Source organism: Rhinopithecus bieti, unplaced genomic scaffold (genome assembly GCF_001698545.2).
Source record: "Rhinopithecus bieti isolate Rb0 unplaced genomic scaffold, ASM169854v2 scaffold_35856, whole genome shotgun sequence".
NCBI lineage: Eukaryota > Metazoa > Chordata > Mammalia > Primates > Cercopithecidae > Rhinopithecus > Rhinopithecus bieti.
Window position 1 is genome coordinate 3527353 of NW_016815820.1, and position 12980 is coordinate 3540332.

A 12980-nucleotide genomic window follows, 5' to 3' on the forward strand; every position below is an offset into this window, starting at 1 on the left:
GGGTTTCATCATTTTGGCCAGGCTTGTCTCGAACTCTTGACCTCAGGTGATCCACGTGCCTCGGCCTCCCAAAGTGCTGGGATTACAGGCATGAGCCACTGCTCCCAGCCCAGAGTTGCAGACTTTTGTAACCCAGACTCTCTCATATGCAGACCCACAAAAATATTTGATGGGACAAACACCTAGCTTGGATGAATTTGGGTTTTTTTTTCCTCCTAGGGTCCATCAGTGATTTCAGGGATCTAGGTTTCCTCAGTCTTCTGTGAACATGAAACATTGACAAAGGCTATAAGATGTATCTCCCTGTTACACCACACCCCGGGTGCACACATACAGACACACCTCTGTCCTCACTGCCGGGGATGCCACTCCTGACTCCTGTCCTAACACATCAACTTCCTCTGCCCCTGGTTCCCCTGTCCAGGCTGATGGCTCCCCACCAACTGCCATGGAATCTTCCAGCAAGGACATTCCACTCATCCTTCCCCACAGGGTTCTTCCTTCTTTGCTGCTGCTTTCTACCCCCAGTCTCCCTGGGGGGGGATCTGTGGAGCCTCAGGGAGAAAGGCCAGGCCCCCAGGTAAAAGGAGCCCTTTAAGGCGGAAGGCACGGGTGCCTCCTCCGCCTTTGTGTGTCACCACTAGGGGGCACCCAAGGCATTTCCAAAGCAGCTGCCCAGTGTTCACCTTACAGGAACACAGGGCGGGCAGGGAGATCCAGCTTAACAAGCAGCTATTCCCCCAGGAATGGGGCCTGTTCAGAGACTGAGAGTGGGTTCCAGCCTCTACAAAGAAACTCCTTAAGAAGAGCCATTTGGGCCGGGCGCGGTGGCTCAAGCCTGTAATCTCAGCACTTTGGGAGGCCGAGACGGGCGGATCACGAGGTCAGGAGATCGAGACCATCCTGGCTAACATGGTGAAACCCGTCTCTACTAAAATAAAAAAACTAGCCGGGCGACTGTGGCCGGGCGCCTGTAGTCCAGCTTACTTGGGGAGGCGATGGCCATGAGAATGCGTAAACCGGGAGTCGACTTGCAGTGAGCTGAGATCCGGGCCCCTGCACTCCAGCCTGGGGGGCAGAGCGAGACTCCGTCTCAAAAAAAAAAAAAAAAAGCCATTTGGGGCCGGGTGCGGTGGCTTATCCCTGTAATCGCAGCATTTTGGGAGGCCGAGGTGGGTGGATCACCTGAGGCCAGGTATTCAAGACTGGCCTGGCCAACATGGCGAAACCCCATCTCTACTAAAAATACAAAAATTAGCCAGGTGTGGTGGCACGTTCTTGTAGTCCCAGCTACTTGGGAGACTGAGGCAGTAGAATCGCTTGAATCTGGGAGGCGGAGGTTGCAGTGAGCCGAAATCTTGCCACTGCACTCCAGGCTGGGTGACAGAGTGGGATTCCATCTTAAAAAAAAAAAGACAAAACAACAAAAAAAGAGCCATTTGGGCCGGGCATGGTGGCTCATGCCTGTAACCCCAGTACTTGGGGGAGCCTCGGGCGGGAGGATTGCTTCTTGAGCCCAGGAGTTAGGGATTAGCCTGGGCAACATAGTGAGACCCCATCTCTACAAAATTTTAAAATTAGCCAGGCTTGGTGGCTCTCAACTGTAGTCCCAGCTACTTGGGAGGCTGAGGCGGGAGGATCCCTTGAGCCTAAGAATTCGAGGCTGTAGTGAGCTGTGTTTGCAACACTGCACTCCACCCTGGGTGACAAAGCAAAACCGTGTCTCCCTGTCTGAAAACAAAAACAAACAAACAAACACATTTACCTCTTCAAGGAATTGGTTTCCTACCAACCAGCTCCTCTTACCTCCCCTGGTAGCATTATCTTCTCTCTGCCTCGGCCCCTCAGCTGCACTCCCCTGCTCCCCACCTTTCCCGATCCCATCGACCACAGCTCCATGTGGCGCCCAGTCTGCTTATCTGAGTCCCAGCCCACTGCAGACCAGAAGCATCCCCAGGGACAAAGGGAGGCTGAGAGTGTCCCTGACCAGGCACTGCCCTCTCTGCCTCTGCCCCTCTCCCTCCTAGGCCCTCACTTCTGTCAAAACCACATCTCAGTCCCATTGCTAGCCTCCTGAGGGTTCCCAGAGACCCTGAGTGTGGAGGGTGTGGGTTCAGAAGGACCAGGGCTGGGAACAGGGGCTGGAGGCTGGGCTCAGGAGCAGCACTTGTCACCTGAAAGCACTGACCCAGCTGGGAGAGACTCGGGAAGTGGGCCATGGGGGCGATAACAATAACAATAATCATATTAATAATAACACTGGGGCCCACAAAACGGCTGTGAAATACCCGCTAATGATCCCTTATATTTATAGATCTTCTCCTCCTAGACACTTCATAGCCATTGCCCAATTAACCCTCCTAGATTCCCTAGAAGGGACAATTAACCCCATATTTTATGGCCGGGGAAACCTAGGCTCTGAGAATGTGATGCAGTTGGCTGAGGTCGTCCATTCCATTAGTGACAGCAGAATTTGTGGAGCAGCCCTCTCTCCTTCCTTTCGTCTACATCCAGAGGCATTATGCTGGGCACAGTGGCTCATGCCCACAGTCCAGCCTGGGCAATATGGTGAGACACTGTCTCTACTAAAAATACAAAAACAAAAATTAGCTGGGCATGGTGGTGCATGCCTGTGTTCCCAGTTACTCAGGAGGCTGAAGTGGGAGTATCACTTGAGCCTGGTGGGAGGAAGTTGCAGTGAGCTGAGATCGAACCACTGCACCCAAGCCTGGGAGACAGAGCGAGATCCTGTCTCAAAACGAAAAGCCCGGTGGCTCATACCTGTAATCCCAGCACTTTGGGAGGCCAAGGTGGGCGGGTCACCTGAGGTCAGGAGTTTGAGACCAGCCGGCCAACATGATAAAACCCCGTCACTACTAAAAATACTACTAAATCTCTACTATAAATAAAGAAAATTGTTTTTTTTTCTTTTTTTTTTTTTGAGATGGAGTCTTGCTCTGTCACCCAGGCTGGAGTGTAGTGGTACCGTCTCGGCTCACTGCAACCTCCGCCTCCCAGGTTCGAGCAATTCTCCTACCTCAGCCTCCCGAGTAGCTGGGATTACAGGCACCTGCCACCAGCCACCACGCCAGGCTAATTTTTGATATTTTTAGTAGAGACAGGGTTTCTCCATATTGGTCAGGCTGGTCTCGAACTCCCGACCTCAGGTGATCCGCCCGTCTCGGCCTCCCAAAGTGCTGGGATTACAGGCGTGAGCCCCCGCACCCAGCCCCAAGAAGGTGCTTTTTTCATTTTTTTCTTTTCTTTTTTTCTTTTTTCTTTTTTTTTTTTTTTGAGATGGAGTCTCGCTCTGTCACCCAGGCTGTAGTGCAGTGGCGCGATTTCAGTTCACTGCAACCTCCGCCTCCTGGGTTCAAGGGATTCTCCTGTCTCAGCCTCCTGAGTAGCTGGGATTACAGGTGCCTGCCACCACGCCCAGCTAATCTTTGTATTTTTAGTAGAGATGGGGTTTCACCATGTTGGCTAGGCTGGTCTCGAACTCCTGACTTTGGGTGATCCACCCACCTCGGCCTCCCAAAGTGGTGGGATTACAGGCGTGAGTCACCATGCCCTGCCGAAGGTGCTTTTTGCTAATCTGAACTCGGGCATGTAAAGTGGGAATGTGCTGTATTTGAAGCAGGAGGGAGTAAAGTTACCTAATCTAAGAACTTCCTTGTTATATAAGGTTATGCAGCCTAGACAATGTAACCAGACCCCCCATTTCTACAAAAAAAAAAAAAAAAAAAGAAAAAATTAGCTGGGTGGGTTGGGCGCGATGGCTCACAACTACAATCCCAGCACTTTGGGAGGCCAAGGCGGGCGGATCACGAGGTCAGGAGTTCGAGACCAGCCTGATCAACATGATGAAACTCTGTCTCTACTAAAAATACAAAAATTTGCCAGGCATAGTGTCATGCACCTGTAATCCCAGCTACTCAGGAGGCTGAGGCAGGATAATCGCTTGAACCCGGGAGGCAAAGGTTGCAGTGAGCTGAGATGGCACCACTGTACTCTAGCCTGGGTGACAGAGCAGCAAGACTCCTGAAAAAAAAAAAAAAGCTGGATGTGGTGGCACGAGTCTGTCGTTCCAGCTACTTGGGAGGTGAGGTGGGAGGATCACTTGAGCTCAGGAGGTCGAGGTCACAGCAAGCACTGAAGGCTTCACTCCACTCTAGCCTGGGTGACAGAATGAGACCCTGTCTCAAAAACAATAATAATAAAATTTAAAAACAGTCCAGGAGTGGTGGTTCACGCTTGTAATCCCAGCACTTTGGGAGGCTGAGAATGGCGGATCACCTGAGGTCAGGAATTCGAGACCAGCCTGGATAACATAGTGAAACCCCATCTGTACTAAAATTACAAAAATTAGCTGGGCATAATGGCAGGCGCCTATAATCCCAGCTACTTGGGAGGCTGAGGCAGGAGAATCGCTTCAACCTGGGAGGTGGAGGTTGCAGTGAGCCGACGCCGCGCCACTGAACTCCAGTGTGGGCGACAAGATTGAAACTCCGTCGGAAAATAAAATAAAATAAGGCTGGGTGTGGTGGCTCATGCCTATAATCCCAGCACTTTGGGAGGCCGAGGCAGGTGGAGCACAAGGTTGGGAGATCAAGACCATCCTGACTAACACGATGAAACCCTGTCTGTACTTAAAATACAAAAAATTGGGCTGGGCACGGTGGTTCACACCTGTAATCCCAGCATTTTGGGAGGCCGAGGTGGGTGGCTCACAAGATCAGGAGTTCAAGACCGGCCTGACCAACATGGAGAAACCCTGTCTCTACTAAAAATACAAAAATTAGCTGGGCATGGTGACAAGTGTCTGTAATCCCAGCTACTTGGGAGGCTGAAGCAGGAGAATCGCTTGAACCTGGGAGGCAGAGGTTGCGGTGAGCCGAGATTGCGCCACTGCACTTCAGCCTGGGCAACAGAGCGAGACTCCGTCTCAAATAATAATAATAATAATACAAAAAATTAGCTAGGTGTCGTGGTGGGCGCCTGTAGTCCCAGCTACTCCGGCGGCTGAAGCAAGAGAATCGCTTGAACCCAGGAGGCGGAGGTTACAATGAGCCAAGATCGCACCATTGCACGCCAGTCTGGGCGACAGAGTGAGACTCGGTCTCAAAAATAAATAAATAAAGTGATGCACTGGAGCAGGTGACCAATGGGGACAGTGAGGTAATGGGAGCAATATGAATACAGGCCTGGAGATAAGTTTCTGAATGACTTGGATGCTGGGGTGTGGGGGGTTCCGCGTGGGTGGGTCCCTGCATTGAGAGAGCCGCTGTGCACACCAAGGTTACCACAGACTTGCCTGCATTTTTCAAGTTGCTGGTTCTTCTCGCAGTGCCCCACCCACCAGCTCCACTCCTGAATCTTGGTCTCCACTCCCCCTCTGGCCTCTGACCCCTACAGCCTGGGCCTGAGATGGTCCCTCCCCCAGCTCCTGGTTTCACCTCTGAAACTCCAAGGCTCCACATTGCTGAGATTTTACTATGGCTCCCAGCTGGGTCCTACCTTTGATCTGGCTTCAAAAAATAAAAAGCAGTACCGGGAGAGTAATTTTCCCGACCTGCTGGGTAGGAAGGCAGGCTGGAGGCAGGTCCTGACCAGCCCGGCCCACTCCTGGAGCCTGGAGTCAGAAGCTGGTGGCAGAGGGGGCGGGGGCCAGGGGAGCAAAGCCATCTTTCCTCATTAACTTCCTCCCCTTCCTTTCTGGGGCACTGACCTGTGTCTTCTTTCCATCCCCAGCCTGCCAATCAGCAGGGAAAAGGATGATACAGCTGCTTCCCCCACACCTCCGCCCCATTGAGGCTCTCCCCACTCGATCTCTTGCCTCTTGGGCAGCAGTGCCTCAGTCCTCTCTCCCCACTATTCCCCTGGCCTGTCCCCGGGGTGTGGGGACCGAGCACTCAGGGTGGGGCCTGGTAAGGCGCAAGTCTGTGCCCCCTGGCTGAGCACCTGAGACATTACTCAGTTGGCTGTCTCAGTGCCAGCTCTGGTCTTGAGGGACTGGACTGAGGGGTGGGAAGGGGAAGGTCCAGCTTTTTATGGGGCTTCCTGCCCACCCCTCTCCCTTGGTGCTGCAAGCCCTGGCCCAGGATTTCCATCTTTCAGCAGCAGCACCTGCCCCTCCCAGTTCAAAGGCTCTGGCTCCTCACCTGTTCTCAGGATGCTTGCCTGGCCCTTTTAAGTGGTTAGCAGTACACCCCACCCCCACCCAGCTGAGGGTCTGGGCTTCTCCATGCAGGTGGGGAACCAGGATGATGGGGCACAGGGTGCAGAAGAGGCAAAAACACCCTTCAACCAGCTGAGCTGTCCCCAGTAGGCACAGGGCTACTGCCCTTGCTTTTGGTGGGTAGGGAAGGAGCCGGGGTCTGGCCCAAGAGAAAACTGGCAGCTGGGTTTGGTGGAGCAGGGGCAGAGGGCATGGGGCTGGGGCCAGGCACCTTCCATTTGAGAAATTCCCGTCTCAGCTTTTTGGCTCATTGGCTGAAATGAGAGATGGCCGCTAAGCACAGGGACGTTCTCTGTTTCCGTGTCTTTATTTTCCTATCCTTGCCCCCTGTCAGGTAAGACTCCTACCCACATGCTCATTGTGAAAGCATCCCCTAAATATTGGAGCTGGCAGAACCCACTCACTGCTCCCTTCCAGGCCCCTAGGCTTGTCAGGGGTTCTGGCCACTGCTGTGCATTCTTTGTGTGGGTAGAGGAACAGTGACAGCCCGAGCCCCACTTTCTCCAGGGGGAGACCCCTTCTGGAAGTTGCCCCACCTCCACTCTCCCCTCGCCTTGCCCCAGGCACCTCTCCCTGACCTGGGGGCAGAGAGGAGAGTTCAGGGAGGAGGAGGAAGTTGAGAGCCACCTCGTCTCCAGGTGGGGCGGGGTCCTAGCGGCGATAACCATCTTCTTGGCAGCTCCAACCTGTTCTATTGGTAATTTTTTTTTTTTTTCCTAGAGGAGAAAGGTGAAGGCCTTGGCGGGGAGTTACTCTGGCTCTGAAGTGTCCCTGCAGCTCCCCAGGCCCCTGCAGGCCTTGTGCAAGAGCTGTAAATCTCTCACCACCCACAGGCCTAGGGGCGCCTGCCGCTGGGACTTTCATGTCCGGAGGTTTTATGCCTTTGCTCCTCTGTTGGGCTCCATAGCTCCTGCCTGGGGCCTCTCCCTAGCCTGTAAAAATCCAGTCCCATAAATCTCTGCTGCCCCCCAGGAGCCAAGCAGAGTTCTTCCCACTCCAACTCCCACCCATAAGCGTCTCTCCCCTCAAGAGACCGCAGTGAAGTGGCAAGGCAGAGGCAGAAGGTTTCCGAGAAGGGCAGCAACTAAATGAGGGGTCTTCCTGGGACCTCCTCCAGCATCAGTCACTGCTTGGGTGCTTGGGTGGGATTGGACTCTGTAACTGAATGGTCTGTTTCCAGCTTCAATGCTGGAGGGGCTTCTGGGGGTCCCTTGGCCTCCACTGCCTGTTAGTATCCACCTGAGCCTCTCGAGACAGGTGGCTGTCTGTCTGCCAAGCCCCCAGGTGCATTGGAGGTGGCAGGCAGCCCAGTGACTATGCTGCTTTCCTGGATCAAAATGGGAAACCCAAGGAAAGGGAAAGCAGTAACAGTGGCTGAGGCCTGGAGGGTCATGGATGGACTGCACGGTCCAGTGGATTCTGGGGTAAAACACAATGCTTAACTTCTTAGTCTAATGGGGGAGACTGGGCACTCGTCCAGGACCTGGGCATTGAGAAGGGGGCCAGATTTCCGGAGCTGGATAGGACTCAGGGCAGGGACAATACTGTGCCTGGGAACGTCCCACTAGAGAAGAGGAGCACCAGACTGGCTTGGGAAGGAGGAAGAGGAGAGAGCTGCAAAGGGAGCAGGGTGTCTCCAGCAGAAAGAACAGTTTGTTCGCAGGTTCCTAGGGGAGAGGATGTGACCTGGGTAGGGGGACGCCAGCAGGTTTGCCAGGAAGGTGAGGAGTCTGTGCCTGGCTCCACCCTTCCTGGAAATACATGGGAAGGAGAGAGCGGCCTTCATGCTGAGGGTGGGGAGAGGCAAGGTGGGTGGTGGGAGGGAGGGCTCTATGGTGGAAGGGCTTGAGTGGGATGCAGCTGCTCAGGAGAGAACTCAGGCCAAACTCTCACTGACCCTTCTGGCCTACTGGGATCTCGCTGCCAGATGAGCAGACATTGGGAAGTCCAGGATCTCTGTTCAGAAGTCATCTCATTCACCCACCCCCATCCCCACTATGTCCAGATTCTGACTTGCATCCCATCTCCCCATGCCCACTGCCAGGCTGAGCTAGTGCTCGTGGCTACCATTTATTTAGTACCTACTGCATGCCAGGCATTGCTCCAAGCTCTTTACATGCATTGACTCATTCAAGCCCATTTTCCCTATGAGATAGGTCCTATAATCAGCCCCATTTTGCAGAGGAGAAAACTGAGCTTAAGTGAGCTTAAGTAACTTTCTCAATATCACACCACTGGCTTCACACAGTCAGGATTCTAGCCAGGCATCTGGCTCTGGAGCCCATGTCTCCACCTGTGCCCTCTGCTGCAGAAGAGGCTTCACCACCAAGGCCCGGGGAAGGGGTGTCCTCTGTGCTTCCCAACTCCTTCAGAGGCCAGTGGGGTTGGCCCTGGGCATTTGGAGAGAAGCCTGCCAGTTGTCCTCTTTCCACAGGGAAGGGGCAGATGTAGCCTAATGTTCTGGTACTTTCTACGGGTCCTCTACCTTTTGGGGGATGCTCACCTCAGAGGCGGCATCAGGGACTAGCTCCTGATTCCCACGGGGTGCCCTGCTTCCGCTAGTGCCCAGCAACCATGGGGAAACTGGGCAATAGCAAAAGTGAAACTGACTCAGCCGGTTTCCCACCCCCGCCAAGGGAAATGGGGAGCAGCCTCGGCTGGACAACAACCAATTAGGCACTTTTTATTGCCCACGCTGTCATAATCCTCAGAGCTTGGCTAGGATGAAGGAGAGGAAATAGGATAGGATGGAATTCCAAGCTGCCTTTAAAGTTCATCCCAGCCATTCCCCTGCTTCTAGATGGGAAAGTTCAAATACCATCCACAAGAACTTTCCTCCAAGTGAGGCTCTTAGCCCTGGAAGTCAATAGGCCCTTGCATCTATTGCATCTAACAAGAATCCTTCAACCTCATAGAGGGGTTTTCTCTCCTGTCCTTTGCTCCGGCGACTCAGGGAAGAGGAATCTTAGTTGTGTTTTTTTCCCAGGACACGGTGGGTGAGGAGCTAGGCTCATGCAGTCGTGAAGACCTCTGGTACCACCTGGATGGTGGCATTAGGGATCAGGGAAGTACTGATTTTTCAAGTGCAATCTGACTCCTCTCTCAGACTAGCAACTCCCAGAGGACAGAGGTCTTGTCTCATCCCTCAGACTGAAAGCTCCTGGAGAAACTGCCTTCCCTCGCTTCCCTCTCTTGTCCCCTGCCCAGGGCAGAGCTTTGTCCATAGAGGGCCACTCCTGCTGTCCATAGAACCTTGACTGTGTGGGTGACTCTGAGGGGGCTGCGTTCTGATTGGGATGTGCTACCTTGGTCTGTCGGTGCCTCTGTTTCCTCTTGTGTAGAAAGGAGTTGTAATGAAGATTTTTTTTTTTTTTTTTTTTTTTTGAGATGGAGTCACGCTTTGTTGCCCAGGCTGTAGTGCAGTGGCGCGATCTCAGCTCACTGCAAGCTCCACCTCTTGGGTTCACGCCATTCTCCTGCCTCAGCCTCCCGAGTAGCTGGGACTACAGGTGCCTGCCACCACGCCTGGCTAATTTTTTGTATTTTTAGTAGAGATGGGGGTTTCGCCGTGTTAGCCAGGATGGTCTCGATCTCCTGACCTCGTGATTTGCCTGCCTCAGCCTTCCAAAGTGCTAGGATTACAGGCGTGAGCCACCACTCCCGGCCATGAAGATTAAATTTTTAAAAAGCATGTGCCTGGCTCGTGGTAAGGGCTCAGTAAATGAGAGCTTCTATTGCCTTCAGGACAGCTGGAGCCCCTCCTAGCTTTCTGCTTATCAGAAATCAGAATGGGGAGATCCAGCAGCCTGAGCTTAGAAAGGTAGCCTTCAAAATGAGAATCACAGAAGCCAGCCAGTCTAGCAGCCCTGTGCGGGTCTCGGGCTGAGACCCTGGTGGACAAGTCAAGTCCATTATCTCCAGGAGGTGGCGAGGAGATCTGTGGTCAGCGTGGGCAACCTCAGAGATCTTCAGCAGACAAGGTGGCAACGAAGACAGATTTCAAGTTAGGACCCAACTGCCAAGGCAGGGCAGAGCAAACGAGAGAGAGTACATTTCGTTGCTTCAGAAGATCTGGGAGGGGTGTGGTGGTTCCTTTTCCAAGGTGGTGATCATCTCAAACCTAAAAGGATGTTCGTCAGCATGCTGGGAGGTTGGGGCAGAGGTCAGGAGAGGGATGCAGTGACCTCTTCAAGATCAGGGATTCCATAATCACCTGAAGAAGGGGAGGGGACAGAGAGAGGTAAAAAGCACACCCAGGCTGAGCAAACATCCACCTTCCCTGTCTTTTTTTTTTTTTTTTTTTTTTTTTTTTTTGAGGGGGGGTTTCACTTAGTCACCCAGGCTGGAGTGCAGTGGCATGATCTCAGCTCACTGCAACCTTCACCTCGTGGGTTCAAGCAATTCTCTTGCCTCAGCCTCCTGAGTAGCTGGGATTATAGGCGCACACCACTACGCTGGCTAATTTTTTGTATTTTTACTAGAGATTGGTTTCACCATGTTGGCCAGGCTGGTCTCGAACTCCTGAGCTCATGTGATCCGTCCGCCTGGGCCTCCCAAAGTGCTGGGATTACAGACGTGAGCCAACGTGTCCGGCTACACCTTCCCTGTCATGGGCAGACATACACCCCTGGGTTCAGAGTGTGTTCATGCATGCATGGATGCAGGGCACAGAAGGGGATCTAGAGGTTGGCAGCTACTGTGAGGAAGAGGAGACATTGTCTCCCGAGTTGGTTCTGTCCTGAGTAAGGACCCTGGGTGAGGCTGAGCAGGTGACACCTGGCATGGAGCCAGGGCCCTCAGGTGGGCAGGGTGGGCAAGTGGGAGGAGAGGAAGTGCAACACGACTTTATGAGAGATGAGGCGGACCCCTACAGCCTTCTGTCTTGGGCGTCCAAGGAAGGAGCAAGTGGGAATGGGGAGGTGGGGCAGGAGGAGGGATTCTGAAGCTCTCTGGAAAATCCTGAGTGTAGAGGAGAATAACTCACTCTTCTTTTTCTCAGCATCAACTTAATAAGTCATGTCCCAGCCTGGGCAACATAGCAAGAACCTGTCTCTACAAAAAAAAAAAATTAAAAATTAGCTGGTGTGGTGGCACGTGCCTGTAGTCCCAGCTACTCAGAAGACTGAGGCTGGAGGATCGCTCGAACGCTGGAGGATGCATTGAGCTATGGTCACGCCACTGCACTCCAGCCTGGGCAACAGAGTGAGACCCCAACTCAATAAATAAATAAATAAAATAAAATCATGTTCACTGCTAAATATATACAGTTGTAATTGGCCAATTGAACAAAAAATAAGCTGGGTGCAGTGGCTCATGCCTGTAATCCTAGCACTTTAGGAGGCTGAGGTGGGAGGATCACTTGAACTCAGGAGTTCAAGACCAGCCTGGGCAACATACGATGACCCCATCTCTACATTTTTTTTTTTTTAAATTAGCTGGGTGTGGTGGTGTGCGCTTATAGTACCAGCTACTTGGATGGCTGAGATGGGAGGATTGTTTGAGCCTGGGAGGTTGAGGCTACAGTGAGCTGGGATCACACCACTGCACTCCAGCCTGGGTGACAGAGCGAGACCCTGTCTCAAAAAAACAAAAAACAAACAAACCAACAACAACAAAAAACACATTGAAATAAAAAAGTCACCTCCACTGGGAATTCTTTCCCTTATGCTTCCATGTCTCCCTGACTTCCTTTGGGTGATCTACTTGTGAAAATGTTTCCCGAGTGGACAGGTGGATGTGCCTCCCCTCTGCTGCCTCCTCCCCTGCCAGCAGTCAGCCTCCTGTGCTCAGTGCAGGGAGCAGATCTAGAGGAAACCCCGTCAGGCAGCGGTGGTCAGATAGGGGAGGCGTAGTTCTTGACCACAGAGATGTCTCAGCCTGAGTGGAAAGACAGAATACATCCCTGATTCATCAGCAGAGACCAGAAACAAGGGCAGACAGCAACTCAATGGAATTATTGAGGTAGTGCTGGGAGAATGGGAAGAAGATACAGGAAAGGGGCTGAGTGGAGTTATTGGGGAAAAGCTTTCTAGAGGAGAATCTGAAATTGATTTGGCAGGGGGTTGGGGGAGAGGCCAGTAAATGCCATTTACCCCCAAACTATGCCCATTCACGGGGGGGAAGAAACCACCTAGGACTTCACTGCAAATCTGAGCCAGGATTGCAGATCACCCCCTTTTCCCCAGGCTCAGGTGTGTGTGCTCAGACAAGGTGCCAATAATGGGGTGGGGCCATGGGAGGGGGAAACATGTTGTTTTCGTTAAGTTCCTCCCTGGCTTCCTGGCCCATGGATGACCCAAAGTCGCTTAAATGAAAAAGAGAGGGGCGAGTTGAGCAGGTCCCAGTCTGGGTCTGGCCACTGTGAGTCAGCGAGCCGGGCAGTCTGATCCCATGAGCCAAATCCCCGAATCTCTGGGGCTTTAAAGGCTCTGAGTGTCCGGCCTCAAAGCCACCGACAGGTATGGATCTGCCCCTCTCTGACCCCTCTGCTTCCTGCCCTTTTGGTGCTCTTTGACCTCTGACCCTGGGGCCCAAGGAACCCATTCTCTCTGTAAGGCTGAGTCACTTCTGCCTCCATGCAGAGATTTGGGGTAGACCCGGGTAAAGATGGCAGAATGAAGGGGCACTGGCAGACAGACACAGGGCAGGGAGAGGGAACTGAAGCAATCAGGGAAGTCAGAGAGCCCCATGTTTCCCAGCTGATGGGAGGAGGGGCTATTCCTGGTGGCCCCTCCAGCAGCCA